Source organism: Heloderma suspectum, chromosome 1 (assembly GCF_057233095.1).
Source record: "Heloderma suspectum isolate Gila_16-S chromosome 1, 16-S_ref, whole genome shotgun sequence".
NCBI lineage: Eukaryota > Metazoa > Chordata > Lepidosauria > Squamata > Helodermatidae > Heloderma > Heloderma suspectum.
In genome coordinates this window covers 175,720,945-175,740,939 of record NC_139458.1, presented here as the reverse complement: position 1 = coordinate 175,740,939, position 19,995 = coordinate 175,720,945, and positions in this window count along the sequence as shown.

The window sequence follows — 19,995 nt, the reverse complement described above, 5'->3', positions numbered from 1 at the left end:
TAAGGCAGGAGTGTTGAACCTTAAAGTTTAAGTTGCCACAGGCATCTTTGTTGTTTTGCTGCTACAGACTAATGCAGCTACTTCTTTGGATGATGACACGACAGTGCATTGCATTTCTGGAAGCAGAGCCCCTGTGTCTAGCAAAGTGAGGGGTACTTTTTATTTGGACAGCCTGTTCTGGCTTTTGTCCACTGAAAACATCTGCGTCCTACATCTCCAGAAGGACTATATATTTACCAAGCTGGCTATCAGTTCCTTTACTCTGAATTAAGATGGCGGCTCAGGATGTAGCAGCATGAATTCTAATCTGTGACAGAGTTTATGTGGAATCCAACCTGTACATTAAAATGCTGTTTTACCTTTCCTCTGTATAGAGATTTAAAATTCCCCTCACATTTTCTATACTGTTAGTTAAATCATGCATATGTCAGTGTTACAGGAGTGATGCAGAAGGAATGGACAGAATGCATGGAAAGAAGCAGAAAGGGGAAAAAATCTTAAAAACTATTATTTAGAAAGTAGCTCCAATCAATCACAGAAGCTCTTTGATGTCTTGAAAGGCAGAGCTGAGTCAACAACGTTGTCACTGGCTGACCTTAGATAAAATCAGTTGCCCACTTGTGACAAACCTGCCAAAAAATGACACTAAGAAATGAGTTTAGACAACCAGCTGAATGTGATATTTTTAGACGTGGCCTGACACAACATATTCATTTCAAGAGATCTTTTAAAGTTGCTCTGCCAGGTTCAAGCTCAATTCTTTCAACAGTTCACATCACAATCTGTGCTGCGCCTCAGAGAGGAGGAGGATGTGCCAAATATGGATCTTCCTCTTCACTGCATGGAGGATAATTCTTTGAAAACTGGCACTGTTCCCATTCCTTTGGTTGTAGACTCTCCAGAGGCCTTCCTACATGGTATTAGTTTAAAACGAACAGACTAGGAGAAGAGGCAACGGGCAAGAATACCGTTTCATGGAGCCTGCTGCAATTTGGCTTTAAGAGTAGGGGGAAGTATATAAGAACATAAGAGGAGCCATGCTGGATCAGACCAAGGCCTGTCTAGTCCAGCATTCTGTTTGCACACTGGCCAATCAGATACCCCACTGGGAAGCCCACAAGGAGGGCATATATAGCCATCAAGAAGGAACACCTTCACTCATATCAGCCTCCAAAGCCCTTTGGATGCTGAGACAGTATCCAAGGCCCTACTTACTTGTCCATCTGTGAGAACAACTAGGCTGATAGGCACAAGGGAGAGACCTTTGGCCCCATGTCTGTGGAATGCAGGTCCCTTCACTGCAGGCAGTTTCTTAGGCCATGTTTCACGACAACGGAAGGAGAAGCTAATGGAGGATTTTTTTTAAAGGAATCAGCTTTGCCGTGAGCAGGGTTCCACGACCAGATTCTCCAGCCCAGTAAAAATCACTTCACAGAACATACTTCCTGGTGGGGTTGGGGGTTGGAGTGAACGTCATCTGACCGGCAGGGGCTGCTCAACCAATAAGAGAGGCTTCCCTCCTCCCCCCTTTCTCCTTTCCCCTGAAAGTCCAGATGCACCTGCATTTCAGGAGCAAGACTCATTGAGCACAATGGTAGTTACTCCTGAGTAGACACACATATGCTTGTGCTGGGGAAAGGGGGGGAGAACACAAAGACAGAAATCAGCCTCTGTTGTAACTCACAGGATTTCTATAACAAAACGCTGAAGTATTACTTCCTAAGGCAATGAATCACAGCCTCAAGTTCGCGCTTAATCACACTTAAGGAATTGGGCTTTAAAATGTGTGTCAGTTGAGGAGCTTCTCTGTTATTTCTGTGGGCATTCAGAGGGCAAGCCTCATTCAGAACAATGGGAGGAAACACCCCTTGACTGGGATCACGGTGAAAGGCACACCCCTGGGCAGGGCTAGCATACCCGAGGTCAATGCAGGGGTTGGGGCACGCAACAACCATACTGCAAAGACCCGACTTAAGGAAAGGAATGGGACTTGAAGTAGTCTCAGGAAATCTGTTTTTTCCCTGATAAGCTCCGGGGCGGCTGCTGGATGGCCACGACGTCATGAATCCCTAACGACCTCAATACGCAGCTGGCTTGGAGTACATCGCTGGTGGGGACACCCCCTGAGCCAGGATGGCATCAGGTTGCTGAACATATGCAAAGCCTTTTAGGTGTAATGCAGGGGTGGGGAACCTTTTCAGCCTGAGGGCTGGATTCCATTCTGAAGAATTTGGGAGGGCACATTCCACTGGTGGGCATGGCCACTGGCAAATGCGGATGTGGCTCAACAATCCCCCTCACCAAATTCCATTGTTACCAGCTGCATCCAGGCCACAGACTGGAGGTTTCCTTCACTCCTGACATAAAGTTCCAGCTTCAGTCCCTGGTGTTTGCACCTAAAGAAGTCAGGTGGCTGCAACTGGAGCGATGTTTGCCTGTAAACCTGGACAACAGTCAGAGTAGATGCTACCGGGGCAGGCAAATGCATAATTTGTGGACATGCCCTAGGAAGTCACATGGGGCTGTTGGAGCATAGGAAGGCCTGACACTGCCATAGAGCTCTGTAGTTCTGTCCTTGTTCTAGGATTCTTATTGATGAACAGATAATCACAAACATGGCAGCCTGCAATGGCCATCCAAATAGGATCTGTTTAAATCTGGCTGGATCATGATGTTTATATTTTCAAAGACAAACTCTTGACAGTGTCAAGAGTTGTGGGCTTTCCCCTGTTTCAGCCTCTGCTCAGTCTCCGCCTGCATTCTCACACTTCATTGCTTGGCATTTTCTTCCTCTGCTTTTGTGCCTTCTGGGCTACACCCAGGGACTCAAATAGACTGACCTACAAAATAAAAACATGTCATTAAAGATTTTAGATTCCAAGCAGATGATATCTGTGTGGGTTGGAGAAATGGTCATAGAGTGTGTGTGGATTGGGAGGAATTGGGGGCCAGGGAGTGAAGCAGCAAACTGTTTTGAAATAAGTAACACCCATGTCTTGGTGTGTAAAATCTGAAGCTGAAGCTGAACCCTGACAAGACCGAGGTACTTTTGGTGGGAGACAAGAGGAGGCTGGGGGATGTTGACCTGGTGTTGAATGGGGTACGGCTACCCTTAAAAGACCAGGTCCACAGCCTGGGGGTCATTTTGGGCTCCCAGCTGTCCATGGAGGCTCAGGTGTCAGCTGTGAGCCGGACAGCGCTGTATCAACTCCATCTGATACGGCGGCTGCGCCCCTTCCTTCTCAACCATCTTTTCCCATCGATAGTACATGCCCTGGTCTCCTCTCGTTTAGACTACTGTAATGCGCTCTACGTGGGGTTACCCTTGAAGATGGTTCGGAAGCTGCAGCTGGTACAGAACACGGCGGCTCGCCTGATTAAAGGCAGCCGCCGGCAAGATCACATCACTCCAGTGCTGAAGGAGTTGCACTGGTTACCAGTTGTTTTCCGGGCCAAATTCAAGTTGTTGGTTTTGACCTTTAAAACCCTATATGGTTCCGGCCCAGCCTATCTTAAGGAGCGCCTCCAGCAACACCAGACAGGCCGCTTAACAAGATCAGCCTCGGATGGCCTTCTCTCTGTCCCATCAGCCAGGACAGCTAGGCTGGTGAGGATGAGGGAGAGGGCCTTCTCTGTGGTGGCCCCCACTCTGTGGAACTCCCTCCCTAGGGAACTCTGCCATGCCCCCTCTTTAATGAGCTTCCACCGCGCATTAAAAATGTGGTTGTTCAGGCAGGCATTCGGGGTGGGTTAAGGTATTTTTTATGATGTTTTTAATGTAGAATTTTATTGTTTTAACTGTTTTGTTGTACATCACCCAGAGTGACTGGGTGACCAGCCAGATGGGCGATTAATAAATTTAATAAATAAATAATAAATAATGCCTTTATCCCTTTTGATATTCATTCATTCATTCATTCATTTGTTTATCTACAATATTTATATACCGCTCCATATCTAGAACAGATTTTGGAGCAGTGAACACAAAAGATAAAACAGCAAGAGCATAAAAATATTAAAACACCATATTAAAATTACCCTTGTTTAAAAACACAATGCCAATAAAAACCATAACTGGTCAATTAAGGAATGCCTCCTGGAACAGTGCTGTTTTCAGGAGGTGCCGGAAACAATGCAGTGCTGGTGCCTGCCTGACTTCCAGGGGCAGGGAATTCCAAAGAAAGGGGGCCACCACACTGAAGGCTCTTCTCCTGGTGGACTCCAGTCGGGCCATAGGTCCATGTGGAACCCCCAGGAGCAAGCAAGTTGTTCAGCTTGTCTGAAGTCATTTTTCTCCTCTGTGGTAATAATGGAATGAACAATAGTGGCCATTCAGGTAAGGCCGACACTCAGCATCTTTACAAATCTATTGATAGGCTCAGAGTTACTAAGCCATTCCCATAGATTCCCCAGTGCTATGGGCAGTATTCCATGAGGACCCACCGCTAGTGCAACAGTGAGCTGGCAGTTCTTAAAGCAACTGGAAAGTTTCCAGAATGGGGCAGGTCAGCAGAGCTCATAGAAGGGAGTTCTGCTGACCTGTCTCATTTTGGAAACTGGAGTTTATGCTCATGTTCGGGTTACTTTAGGAAGTGCTAATTCCTGTTGCACTAGCAGTGGGTCCTGCTGGTGCAACGGAATGTGCAGGAGCACAGTGGCAGTATTGGATACTGCCCACAAATTTAAAACTGTAATCACTGTAAAGGGGCTTTCCAGGGAAACCTGTGGTTTTGTACACATGAGACTGGTTCATAAGTTTCCAATTGTGGCTGGACTGTCCTCAGGGTTCCTGCACTGCAGCCCCCTTCCCTCTTCAAACTGTGGTTTCGGGCTTGGAGGACAAGCACAATTGCTTGACCATGCAGATGTTAATGACAAAGTATGGTATGCCCAAACCAGGAAGTCAGGAAAGGCATTGGAGCAGACAAAAACAGAAAAGAGCACAAAGGTGTGAGGTCAGCCATTACATGTGAACCAACCCAGTGTGTTTGGAGAGACAGTGTGATATAGTTGCTGAGTATCAAACGTTCAAATACTGCCTCAGCCTAAGTGGCTGCTTTTGTATTGCCAAAAATTAGGGATTGTCTCACCAAAATAAGGAGATAGCAATTTGAATAATATTTGCATATGCAAATTTATATGTGTAGGCACAAATTTAAAAATAGTATCTATAATTTAAATAGAAATACAGTTCATTTCAACATAGTCAAGAAGACTGACCAGGTGACCCGTGTACTTGCCCAGGCTTCTGTCCAGGTGCTAACTGTGGATGGACCCCTTCAAAGCCTATGGATGGACCCCTTCATGGTTCTTTGACTTTAAACCAGACTTGGGCTGGATGTCTCTCCAAACAGAGGACACCTTCAAAAAGAGGACTATACTCAGCCAGCTTTCCAAAATAGAGGATGATCCTCTGAAAAGTAGGACACCTGGCCACCCAACCTCAGCCTTGACTTCAATAGGTAGCCTTTGGCAAGCCATTCTCTTCCAGTCACAGAATGACCCCCTCTCATCCAATCTACAACATGGGTGATAGTAATACTGACCTACCTTGCAGGATTGTTGTAAAGATTACTGGGATAATGGAAAAGGCTGTGGACACTCAGACAGTACAGTCTTATTCCTGTCTATTCAGAAGTAGGCCCTTTTGAGTTAAATAGGACTTACTCTTAAATGAGTTCATATAGGATTGCATCCTAAATTACAACAGAGATGTTAAGTATCATTATTAGATATCCTCAACTGAAAATATTTTCCTCAACAGTACATTGCAGTGCACTTACCATTCCCTTTAAATAATATATTGCAGCCTCCGTACCCCAAGACGAAGGCTGCAAACAGTGATATCCTTACCTTAAAAAATTAATAAGTTATTTTTGAATAGTAATAACCTGTCACCCTTAATATGATAAGATTTCAAGCCTATATTGGGCATTTCCCTGACCTGTACTTCCTTATCCTAATAGTGTGATTTCACATGCCTGTCAAGACATCCCTAGTTTGGCCCTGAAGGAGTGCAGAAAGCAGAGACTGATGTGCGACAGAATGTCCCTTTCATTTAAGCCCAGTGTATGAACTTCAGAACAAGCATTGTCTCAATAAAAGAATGGAGACGGGGGGGGGGGGGAATGCAAGCAAATTTTATTTTACTATTAAATTAATTTCTGAGTAAAAATTAGAGCTGTGCACAAATGGCCTCTCAAAATTCTCCACGATATTTGTGGGCAGAGAAATTGGGGGGACAATTTCACCAAATTTCTCTAGGGGGAGGAGAAATTCTCCAGCAGTTTCTCACAGGGAGGGCTCCCCATTGGCAATGCTCACAACACAGCTTCTTTCTTTTTTCCTCAGGGGTTTTGGGTTTTTTGCCCCACCACTGCAAATGGCAACAGCATCGACTGTGTTGGCAGCCTGGCCCCAATTTTGCATCTCCCACAATGCCCCATACCTATCATCATTCTGGGGCACTGTGGGGAGACGAGGGAAGGCAGCCACACCCCAAAATGGTGAAGAAAATGTGGATAAATTTCTCCGAAGTGGCCTTTTATATCTGATGGGGAGGGAAAGGTAAGAAAAGGAAAATCTCAGAACATTTCTGAGAAAAACTTTTTTTGAGAAATTTGGCTCAGCTCTGGTTATAATACCTTCTAAACATATTTCTGAGGGGTAATTGTGGATACATGTCTAACGCTTCTAATACCGCCACTTTCCTGAAAGCCCTGCAGAAGGTTGCATCCAGTTCCAGGGAAGAGGTGGAGCCATTGCTGGGCCAAAATGAGTCTCCCAATTTCCCTAAAGTTTTTTTCCCCCATGGAAGGGGGTGAAGAGAGCAGGACAGGGCAGAGAGAAAATGGAGAGTTCTCTTCCTCCTCCCTGTCTTCCTCCCCAAGTTCTCTCTGCCTTGCCTTGCCTTTTCCCCCTTTGTATTTGAGTACCTGAGGAAGGACATGTGGGCATACAGGAAGGGTGGACTGTTGGGACCCAGTATTTTTGGGTCAGATTTTTGGGTTAGATTTGTCAGAAATGACAAATCTTGATAAAATAGTGAAGAGCAGAGACATCACACTGACAACAAAGGTCCGCATAGTTAAAGCAATGGTATTCCCCATAGTAACCTATGGCTGCAAGAGCTGGACCATAAGGAAGGCTGAGCGAAGGAAGATAGATGCGTTTGAACTGTGGTGCTGGAGGAAAATTCTGAGAGTGCCTTGGACTGCAAGAAGATCAAACCAGTCTGTACTCCAGGAAATAAAGCCAGACTGCTCACTTGAGGGAATGATATGAAAGGCAAAACTGAAGTACTTTGGCCACATAATGAGAAGACAGGATACCCTGGAGAAGATGCTGATGCTAGGGAAAGTGGAAGGCAAAAGGAAGAGGGGCCAACCAAGGGCCAGATGGATGGATGATATTCTGGAGGTGACAAAGTTGACCTTGGGGGAGCTGGGGGTGGCAACAGCCGACAGGAAGCTCTGGCGTGGGCTGGTCCATGGAGTCACAAAGAGTCGGAAGTGACTGACCGAATAAAAAACAAAATTTTTAGATAAGCATTGGAGTCTCTATCCTCAGTTTTTCTGTGTGAACCTGCCAAATATGCAGCATTATCTGCACATTTGGAGTGTGGGTGGAGTGTGGACACTTGGAGTGTGTGATTCATTCTCTTCCTTAGTTTTAAAAAATGTATATCTCCCACCCACTACCCTACTTTTTATTGACCAGCAATGAAACATTTATTCTAAATGGTTAGCTTGACTTTTCAAGGAAAGTCATCCTACATCTTCCTTTTTCTCTTTTCCCTTTTTGTTGAAAGGAGGATTGTGTCATTTGTTTTTCTCAGACTTGGACTTCCTTCCTTATCAAACCCAGCAAGGTTTCAACTGGGTGCCAACAGCTAGTTTTGAGTGGTTAGAGCCCAGAAGGAATAAACCTGTTTAATGCTATTTTTCCTTTGTGGTTCAAGGTCCCCAATTCTGAAAAGGTTGCTCAGCAGCAGAAGATGCCACATATATCTAATGTCTCATCCTGTTCATTAACCTGCAGATAAACAAAATACGTTGTTCTTTTATGATGGTTCTATGATTCTATGAAGTTCTTACTCCATGAATGTATTTGAATCATAAGGCAGTTCACACACAGTTGCTGGCTGGAGTCCTGTAGATGTGGTGGGAAATCAGCCCTGAATATACGTGTATGTTGTATCATGGGATGATGAGTGCTATACATGTATACATTTGTGCATACATGCCATTATGTGCAAGTGTATTCCTCACATTGTATGCATGGATGGGGTGGGGGTGCATGCATCTGGCCCCACGGCCCCACCATGCATGCATCTGGCCAGCAATTGTATGAACCAGCTCAGAGACCAGTTTCAAACCAAAGAGACCACCTGGTTTCATTTCCTACAGAAGGCAGGAGTACCTACTCATTGATCACCTATGCAATTCTGATTCCAGCCTTCCACAAGCAGAGAGTGGCTGTTCAGCAGAAACACGTCAGAAGATGGAACCTATTACTTCTGTTCTGATGATGTTAGACAAACATGCACAGCAGAGAAGCAAGGAGGGATGTGTCATGGGAAAAAAGTATTTCACAACCCCAAATTAGGTCGCTCATTGAGTCCTTGGATTGGATCTAGCATCATCATTCCACCAGCTGAAGGATACCGCTGGCAGAAATGGGATATCTGTGCCCTCTTTTCTCCCTTGCAGCCACCCATGTGTCTTCCAACTCTCCTCTGGAACACATTTGGGGGATGTGCAAGGGGCTGCAGGAGAGAGGAGATGGTGCAGAATTCCCATTCCAGCAGTGGCATCCCTTCCTCCAGTGGAACAACGATACTGGATCCAAGTCCTCATATTTATGACATATTTACTGATTATTTTTTAAAAATATATTATTTAAAATATTTGTTACAATATTTATTCCAACAGCTTTATTCTTTAGCCTGGCTTCATGCCAATCACTATTCTTTTAAGCTCTGTTCAGGATCCTCACACTGGGCTAATGATTTCTCTCTGGGAAGTGACTGCATGTACAGCACTACAATTGTAAGAAGGTGCAGGATATGGATCCTGCTTGGCTTTCTTAAGATTACATAATGGCTTTCCCAGATTCGAGTTGAGAAAGTAAGAAGATGAACAATGGCAGTAAGAGGATCTTCTAACCAGCAAGCTTGACAGCCACCACAACCAAGGGGCAACTGCACTGTCACATCTCAGCCCCTAGTGATGAGCATGCTTCACATGTTGCTGCTGCACGCGCCCCTCAGAAAAGAGAGGAAACCCAGCGGGAGAGCTTTTGAATTCTGGATGCTACAGAAGTTGAAGCTGACTGACAGATGGGGATGCTCTTGAGTTCATGCATGAAAGCCTTCTTCATGTTGGTTTTCATGCTGGTAAGATTAAAATAAAATGAAATATATCAACCCTGTTGGTTTATAGTGCTACATCGTTGACCTATTTTTTATTATCTATTTCTCATGAAATAAAATCCCCCACAGAATGTTTCATTTGTAAGAAGGGAAGAGCTGGTGCTCTAACTCTCAGATGAGTGTGGTAGATCTGGTAGATACAGAAGAATCGCCCCCACAGGGCCATCTCCCACCAACTGCCCCATGGGAGGTATTCCAGGAGCGATGGAGGGAGATGAGGATGACATCAGACACCTGCTCCTATTCCAGCAGGACTGTCCCTGTCTCAGGGCCATCTCCCATCAACTGCCCTGAGGGAAGGATCCTGGGCCAGAGCGACACCTCATGTCATATCAATATGATCCCTTCATGGTGATGCTATATCCCTCTTGTACATTTATACCTTGTAGTGTACACAATTACATCTTCACAGTATTTTGGATAATGTGGAATAAAAAGCGGGAAATAATGCTAGAAAAGTATACAGAATATGGAATGTGCCCCAACAGTTATCAGTGCACGGATAAAAATTATTTATTTTTATTTATATGGATAAAAAGCTCTAGTGTAGAGATCTAGCCCTGAAGATGTGATTTTGTAAGTTGCCTTGCTAAGATATTTATTTGTAAGCTTCCTTGCTAGGATTTCTACCCTGAAACGTGGCATATGTACATACAATTATAAAAACAATATAACAGCAAAGTCTGACAGAGGCATAAAATCCAGACAACCAGCAAACAAACAAAACCCAATCAATCTAAAATCAATTTAGACTGAGTTAAATCTATAACTTTGAGATTTTAGAAGCCGGGTGCCTTTGGACACTTGCTCTGAGGCTGACTGTGCACGCACAAAATCTTGTTTCACATTCCAGGCCAGAGAAGAACCGTTGGGAGGAAATGCTGCTCAGCTTGCAAAACAGCTGTATATTATGAGCTGGATAAATTCATATTCTTACACTGAAGTCCTGTACACAGGGGTGGGAAGGTAGATCAGGATCTACTGATAGATCTCTGGGTGTTTTGCAGTAGATCAACAAGGATTTCTGACTCCCATTGTTTTAACAATAGCAGCAACAGCATGTCTTCCTACCACCCTAAATTATACTGGGGACATGAAGAAAGTTTCGCGTAACCAGGAGTAGATTTGTGTGTGTGTAGAAGGACTGTAAACTCCATGGAGTTCTGGGCTCAGAATTGTTTAGTTCTAACTTTGCACCAGACTCTGATTGATGGATCTCAAGGTTCTAATAAAAACAAAGTAGATCCCACAAGCCTGAAGTTTGCCCACCCCTCCTGTACCCACTCACCTGGGAGTTACCCCCATTGAGCACTGTGGCATTTATTTCTGAGTAGATTGTGTTGATCAAGTAATTATATACTTTTGTGACATCACTATTTTAAGACTGACTAATTGTTACATGCTTTTCCCAAACTATCTATAGCTGATATTGTGTTTCCATCTGATATAATTCCATTAGGAGACAGGGAATCAGAGATCAGGTTGACTAGAATAAATAAGGAAAAGCTGGGGAATTAGCACCTCCATGTTTCAGCTGGGTTGCCTATTTTGAATCCGCTGACAACACTGCTATCTCTCCTGGCTAAAATAACTCTGCTTAGATGTGCCACCTTTAAATACCATCCAGCAGAGCAAAATGTAGCAGAGAGATTATGTCTAAGCAGTGGATGGATAAAATGTTTCAAGAAGTGAACTATTCTCTATTAATGGAGGATGACTGGAAGCAGGGCAACTTTGGAAATTGTGATGATGTTTAATTCCAGGTAGCAAAGATGGCCTTGTACAGGTTGGGGGCAGCTATCTATCACTGTAACAGCAGCAAGGAACTGGATTGCTCAGATTAAATGTCTGGTGACAGTGAACAGATAGTGTGGTGCTACAGTCAGGTGACAGGCATCAAATTAATGTCACTGGGTGTTTTTTGCAGGTGGGGAGAGGAGAAATCAAGGTCTTGCTAGCTGTGTGGATCCCATAAGATGAGACGTAGAGAAACAAGTGAGGTTTTTTATTGTATTGGTATGCTTTAAAACCTTTCAAACTTCATAGGTTAATATTTTTCAGGAGTATATACTGGAAGAAAAATAAAATAAGAGTATGATAATAGTTTCTTACTCATGGTGGACACACTGCCTGCATTTTCACCTCTGGCAAACTGGTTTGCCATGTTTTGCCTGCTGAAACAAGTTTTGAAACTGAAAAGCTGTTTGACTAGCAGCTTCCGGTTCTGAAAAAAAGGAGAGGGAGAGCTCCTGGAAATGAATCACAATGAAAAAGGCCTTGTGGGTGGAAAGGACTTTTGCACAAAATGAAATGCCAGAATCCCAGAGAATCCTGGCTTTATCATTCCTGAGCAAGTGCGCTGGTGCTTGGCGCCTGATCACTCCCGCTTGGCTCTTCCCACCAACAAGAGATGCTTCAATAACCAAAAACTCACCAGGAAGAAAAAGTGTGGGGTTTCCTCTGGACTGGTACTCCTGGTTTGTTGCTCCCATAACAAGCAGCCAGAGTTTTGAAGACAGAGTTTGAAATTAGCTTATGGTTCCTGCCTTGTTTGGGAGTGACAAGCCAGGAACTGGGTTTGAATGTAACACTAAGCTTTTTCTTGTTGGTGAGTTCCTGAAGCAGCTCTTGTTGGCAAGAGGTGTGCAAGGTGTACGTGCATGTGTGTGGCCCCTGACCTACCATGTGGCACTGCATGTGGCCCTTGGGGCCTAAAAGGTTGATCACCCCTCTGTAGAATACATGTACAGCACACTGTTGCGTTCCCTCCCTTCTCTTGAAACAATGGAAAGGTCCACCTAAATTATGACCTTCTCACTCTTGAGGTGTGGAACTCTGTTCTTTATACACATGCTACCTTGACATGCGCATGCATCATAGTAATTCTGAACACTACTTACCCGCTGTGAAGGTGTAATGTTGGAGAATGAATGTTATGCTATTCTCTTCCAAGCAAAAGTTATTAGTAAACCAGTGTCACATTGGGGGGGAGGGGGAGTGCCTGGTATATAAATGGAGGGGGGTGCCACTGAAAAGCTACGCAAGGGTTGTTAGGTATGTGAGTTACCTCCAGAGAGCTCACCATCAAACCACTCTTTCTTCACTACACTTGGTTATTATTTCCATCCTCGTCTGGGATCAAGTGCCTATTTCTACTTCCTGTTCCCCAACCCCGGCTGCAGTTATATTGTTTTCAGCCAGTGCCCAACTGGCTAGGGATGGGCGAGAATTTCATTTTAGTTCATTTTTGATAAGAATTTACTACAATTCATAACTTGCTTCATATTTGGGATGGAAAGAGTTTGAGATTAATTTTTTTTTTTTAAACATGAATGTGGGAGAAACCAAAACTGAGACATTTGTCCAATCAGATCCAGGGCTTTGAGTGCTTAGCCTGGGTTTGAATCCCTGTGTTATTCAACCATGCCTGTGGTACTGAATTAGTGTTGCTTGCTACCTCTTTTTTCTGACAGGCTTCTCATCTTCAAAAGCGATATGGTGGGCAGGTTCAATTTGGTTCTCTCCATGTATCTATTGAATTTGGCTGGTGCAGATGTCTGAGGATTTCATTTCAACTTGCTTTCGATAAGAACTTACAAACATTCACAAATTTCCTCATATTCAAGGTGGAAAGAACTTAAGGTTTAAAAATCCTGAGTGCAGGAGAAAGCAGAATGGATAGATTTGTCCATCCCTTACAACTGGCTTTTTTTGGCTACATATCTCATTAAGAGGTAATGCATGATGCACTTTATGGGGGATTTTCTCACCTGCACTGCCACTATGGGGAAACTGCTCCTTTCACTGGGCAATCCCACCTATGGGGTTCTTTTCTTTCTTTCTTTTTGCAAATGCTTATATTTCAGGGCCTAAGGATCTCTCTGCCACTATAACTCGGGGTTCCCCAAGATGACGCTTTTCTGCTGCCACCAATTCTGTTGTTGTTGTTGTTGTTGTTCAGTCGTTAAGTCGTGTCCGACTCTTCGTGACCCCATGGACCATAGCATGCCAGGCCTTCCTGTCCTCTGATCTCTCCCGGAGTGAATACTTTAAAACCTCCTAGTAGTGTGTATAAGAGACATAGGCGAGAGATGAACACCAACACTAGAGACAAGATGAACTATTAAACAAGTTTATTAAAGGGATATTTTGTACATAAGGGAATACTAATAGTTACTTTGGGGTTTTCAAAAGAATGCTTGCTGATGAATGCTTCTCAAGGACTCAAGAGACACTGTTGCTATTAAAAACCTCTTAATGACTTCTTTTACCTCAGGCTGAATTCCCTAAACCTCCACCCCAGCTAAATAGACTCACAACCAGGTCTAGCTCTTGGGTAGAGTCTTCTTCTGACTCCCAAAGCTCCTCCTGTTGTATTTCTGGCTGCTTGGACTGCTTATCTGGGTTTTAATACCTGCTTGTGTAGCTCTTAGGGCATCCTCCTGGCATAACACAGCTACCTGCACCCTACTCCTGATCTTCACCAGCCATGTAAGGTTATCCCACAGAGAAGGAATGGCTTAATATTCCGGGCTTAGCTATTCACTTTCTCCTCACCTTTCTCCTAGTCCTTTTGTAATACCACCCACCAACTGACAGATCTCCCTCACTCTCCACAGACTCTCCCTATCCCCATCAACTCCTTAACTATCAACTGTCACTTCTCAATCACTCTTTTCCACCTAGAATTCCCAGCCAATCGGAATTGAATTTACCTGATCTAGGCCCTCATCTAACAATATTCAAAGCAATTCTCTCTTTCTCCCCGTTCAGAACATCACCAAGCAACTACTACTAAAATAAGCCTTCAAAACAGTAGCAACACTAGGACTCAGGCCTACACAGATACATTATAGCCTCTCAGAGGCCACACAGAATATTACAGTATATACACATGGCATTTCTTCACACATTCCCGAACTACTTCTAGGATAACAGCAGCAGAAGCCCCACATCATGGGCTACTCTCCTCCTGTGCAGGTCCAATGCTTTCAACCAAACATCCCTTCTGTCTAATGCTTAAACCAACATTAACTCCCCAAGCAATGACATCATCAAGTGAACATGGCACTGAAAATCTTTCACTTAAGTCCCAGCACCTTAGAGAGGAGGAAGGAAATTTTTGCTTTAGGAAATAATGGAAAACAAAGACCACCTGAAATCTAAGAACACCTCTCCAGCAAAATTTCATAAGGTGCAAAGATTAGGTGGATTTGGCATGAGAACTCGATAGAATGGCCATTAATAGAGAAAGCATATGAGAATTTTGGAGCTCTTGGATGCCTAGATTAGAAAATATAGAGCAGTATATCAGCTGCATATGAAAAATATACCAGCATATTGATGACACTCCACTCAAAATTACCAAATGATCTCTCCCAGTGGCTTCATATAGGGGTTATAGTTTTGAACAGCATCATCACCAATATCAAGGCCTGAAGGCCACTACAGATCAGTTTCCAAAGAAGCTGAACTAGCCTCCTCAAGGACCACATCTAGAATATGGTTAGATAGAAACACTTCAGATGAACCTCATTCAGAATGACTTTTACATAACTGTTCCCTAGTACAGAGAATGAAAACTGAAATGCCTAAGGGCCAACTCTTGAATCATAAAGCCGAAGGCACAGTTGGCCAAATGTCATTGGTTATTGGGGTTGTCCATGTCACACATATGTCAAAAGTGTTACTAAAATGGGAATATTTGCAGAAGAGGCAAAGTGGCAGGCATGGTTGACCAAGAATGGTCATGTTTCTTACTGTCTCTCTTGATCACAAAAACAGCCCTAGTGCCAACCCCACTCTATATCAACAAATGTCAGTTGACACCTCAAAACACAGAGTGTTTCTAAAGATGTATCGCTGATGTAAACAGCCACACCCATTGCAACTTCATTTCTCACCAGCCACTATCATAGATTCACTGGTGACATAGATAAGCTTCCTTATTGTTTTTTTAACCATGCATTTTGATATTTGGTGGTTATTAAATGAAGAGCCCTGTTCACATGTTTAGAATCTGTGTCAACGTGTGGAAGAGGAATTGTGGCCATTTGTCCCATCCCAACCTCCATGCCTTCACCCATCCTATGTGTACACAGACCACGTACACACAACCTATATGTGTGCAAATTCAGACTCCCCGATTGAATGGAGATAGCCTACATGCATGAACTCTAAACAAACAAAGACAGTCAATGCGTGGAGGTCAGGGCCAAGGACAGGAGGTGTGATCTGACTCCCTGCTCAATGCATTGGGACTACACAGGACCCAAACTTCTGAATAGAGCTTTAGTTTTCACTATGTCCATTACAAACGATGAGTCTTAAATTAGTTGTGACTTAACTTGTTTCACTGTGGGACTTTGTCACAGATATTGCATGGATTGGACTCAAATATTCCTCAAATTTTCCCACATAGATTTATTTTTGTAATGTCAGGGGAAAACACCTTTATGTTTTAGGCCACAATAATCAAATTTAAGAATAGTTTAGCTTGTTTTCATTAAGGTTAAATCAGATTGGAGTTTTGACCATTTTCATATTGTGAGCAGCATTAAATACATTTTCAGCATGACATAGAAAAAGTTTCTAGTCTACATTAGTTACCCCCAGATAGATTATTTTCTGAGTCATCAAATGATATTCATGCTATAATTAACAGATATCTTCAGTTAATTGCTTCTTTTCCAAGTACATTAATAATAACTGTAGTGATTCAAAATAATCTTTCAATCTCATTCATGTGAAGGGTGGTGTATCGAAAATTTCAGCTCATCAGAAACAAATGTATGAGTAAACAACTTTTATTATGGATAATAAATAATTAGTGCTTTTTTAGAATGAAGCTGTTGAACTACAAAAAAGCCATTCCTCCCCACCCCCACCTCAAATGTTTGCATAGTCAAGGCTGTAAGTCAGATAACTTGAAAACAGATACCTTTCCTAAGAAATCAGTATAGCTGATGCAATTCAGTTACGGAGAAGGAAGTCAATAGCACTAGGACCCAAAGAGCTACTTCAGGAGCGACCAAAGGTTTGGCCATATCCGGTAGAATTTTTTTACTCCCACCCTTGAATAGCATCTCCGCTCCCCCAATGTAACATAATAAACTACTTTAGGAAGACGGTCGACCTGCATCTTGAAACCGGTTTACTCTGTGATAGGGAGGGTTTCAGAAACGCAGGCCTAAAGGCTCCTTGGGCGTGTTGAACATGAGCCAGCAGCAAGGGTAGGCGTGATCAGGTACCTGCTGAGGGCCCAAGCCCCAGCAGGGGCCCACTGACAGGAGCCCCCTGGAGTTGCGCCTCCTCTTCACAACTGCAACCTGCTTCTGCCTCTTGCTCTGGCCCAGGTAACAGTGGTCACGCGGAGGAGCAGTGGATGCTGCTGCCTTCTTGCTCATTGGCTGTGTGTGTGTCAAGCAAGCAAGTTCTAGCAATCACAAGAAAGAGGATGAGGAGTAATAGCAGCTGTTGACAACGGGGGTAAGAAGGCAGACTCATTGAGGAGAGGCCCACAGAGGATGTCTTGCCCAACCTGGAGCCAACACTGCATGAAGCCACTGCAGTTTTTTGGATCCCAGTCTAGGAATGTTTTTGTGACGTTCATCTGTTTTTAATAATTCTAGGTTGGATCCAAAGCGACTGCAGTGAAAGCAGAAGGCACTGCTGTTTGTGCAAGTGGTCCATGTGTCTGAAGTTTTCACTGACTTGCCCCTCCATCTAGTTCTCCCCTTCTTGTGCCACATCCCACAGCATTCTTCCAGTCCTTAAAATTAGCTTTTCAAGGAACATGGGATGCAGGGAGCGGGGGGCTGCAGTGAGGAAGAGGGGTGGGAAACCCATTGTGTGAGTGGAATTCTGCTTGCAGTTGGATCTAAGCCTGTGTATATTTTCTGTAAGTCAGTTCTAAATAAACAAATACATTTCCTGAAATGGTCCACAGTCAAGAGAGACTGCATTTAGGCTTATCACACATTTTGAATTCATACTAGACTGTGAATTAATCTAATCAGAACTCATCATTGTTCATTATAACATGCACTATAACATCCACTTTTTGTTTAGAAATGTGGTAAAGTGGGCTCATTTTGTCTGTTGCCCCTGATGCCATCAGTCTCCTGGGATAGATTTAATTTGTACCCCATTCACGCACTAATCTTTTATTTTTCCAATAGTCTCTTTTACTTGCCTTTTACAGAGCAGAAATTATCCATTCAAAGCAGAATATTTAAAAGAGATTTTAAAAATACTTTTAACTATTAACATAAACTGATACTTGAGTATCTGTTAATTTTAAGCATGGAAATGTGACTAGATTTCAGTTTTTTTTTTCCATATTTTTATGTAATCAGAGAGTATTGTTGCAACACTGTAGATGAAAAGCATCACAAACCAACCATCATGATGATTGCTTTATAAATCTATCCAAAGTGGTATCTCTGGCTCTTTGCAAAGAAATAAGAAACGCTGCATGTGTTTCTAAAAATGCATCCTTTTCCCATCTTGGAGAGCTTATGCGCGCACACACACACACAAGCACTTCCATCCTAATGTTTATAGATGCATAGGGATCATTAATCCAAAAGTTTATTTTGCAAATATGTCTCCGAAAATATTTGCACCATCTATATTACAGATGTTTTAAGAGTGATTTTAATTAAGCACCATGGCTATAAACCAGAGAAGCATGAAAATCTGTACCCAGTGGGGATTTCACTCCCCCCCCACCTCTCTGTACTGCCTTTCAAATTTGGAGAAGCTGTAAAAGCAATTTGTAATGTGGTGTGAGAAGGGGCTGTTATCTGCTGTAACAGTGGTGGAAGGCAGGACAGGAAACGCCTATTGAACACTCATAAGCCTTTGTGTATGTGTGTAGATAGCCCAAGTATTTGGGAATGAGTATTCCCCATATGTCGACAGTGTTTCAGTTTCAGTCATCCGTGTCATTGCAAGACTATGGTCTTGATGTATAGAACATTTGAACCTTATGTAGACATTCCATGTGTGTGCACTGAAAGCACATCGTGGCCATGGAAGGCAGCAGGACCTACCCAATTTGCATGCATTCATTGTGTCATCTGCACAGATCCTCTGCACACACAAACCATATGTGCATATGCTAGTCCATGTGCACAGGAATCTTTTTTGCACATTCATGTGTAGTTTGTATGTGCATAAGCGTCTGTGCAAATGGTACACTGAATGCATGTACGGTGGGCTTGGGGCTTGTTATTGTCCCCCCACCCCAACATGCATTGAACATATATGTGGGTTTCTATGTACTGGCCATCATGTGTCAGATCAAGGTCCTATAAAAATGGCTCCCACACAAAGCTCAGCAAAGGGCAGCAGTTTTCTGCTCTAGTCCAACATACTGGGAGCTTTAGAAAGGAGATGCTCCAAGCTTAAGAGATGAAACAGATTGTAGAAGTTGTCTCTGGTTCCATATACCCATACAATAAAACAGGCCCTAATTTTTCCTTATAGATCATGGGTGAGCAACATATGGTTCTCCAGATATTTTGGCCTACAACTCCCATCAGCCCTAGCCAGCATAGCTAATGGTGAAAGATGGGAGTTGTAGGCTAACACATCTGGAGGCCACAAGTTGCCCATCCCTGTCCTAGGTGTTCTCCAACTTGCAAAGCCTGGAATAGACATGCCTTCATTTAAGTCATGGCATTCTGGAATAACAAAAGGATCCATCAAAAGCACTACCTTTTCCCACTCTCTTTTATGAGAAGGAAAATGTTCTGCATTACGAATGCAGAGGACATTTCCTTGCTTGCAGAAAGGAATGGGGGAGCTCTATAGTGCAGTACTCTGCACACACAACTGGAGACTGATCTGGTACCATGCACACAGCTATGCACACAAAACATCTGTCAAAATCAATGGGACTTATACATACATAATGGAACTGCAGCCTATGGCATGATTCACATATGTATGCCCTATCACTTGGTTCGTGTACACTTGATGACTGACAGCTGAATATTAAAAATGTGAACTGACTCCATTAAAAAGCATTGCATTTGAGTGACATGAGGAGATACGAAAGTTCTGTCTGTGGTTACATTTATGACGGCCCACACACATTCAGATCAACCCAGTGCGGCACCTATAGCAGAAAATGGCAAAGTAGGTAAGCATTTTTTGGTCAGAATGCAAGCTCTCAATGCTAAAGTCTCTTTTTCATTCCAGACAGTCGAATGGAGTCTCACCAGTCTATGCTGTATACATTTCAGCCATTTAGAATAATTCAGACACACTCAGACTATCGATTAAGGAACTTCTGAGAAAAAGTTTATATTTGATCATTGTAAGACACTACTGTACACCCACAACAAAGACAATTCACACTGTAATAAAACTAAACTGGCATATTTTATTTCTACAAAATGTATAAATATTTAAAATTTATAGCAGAATTAATATTTAATAACTGTTACAACATTTGAAATGGTGTAATTCTTGATCCATGGCCCACTTGTAGAAATGTTATATGCATTTGTGTCTGAAGCACTTACTTCAGGAAGTTTTATGAGCAATTCCTC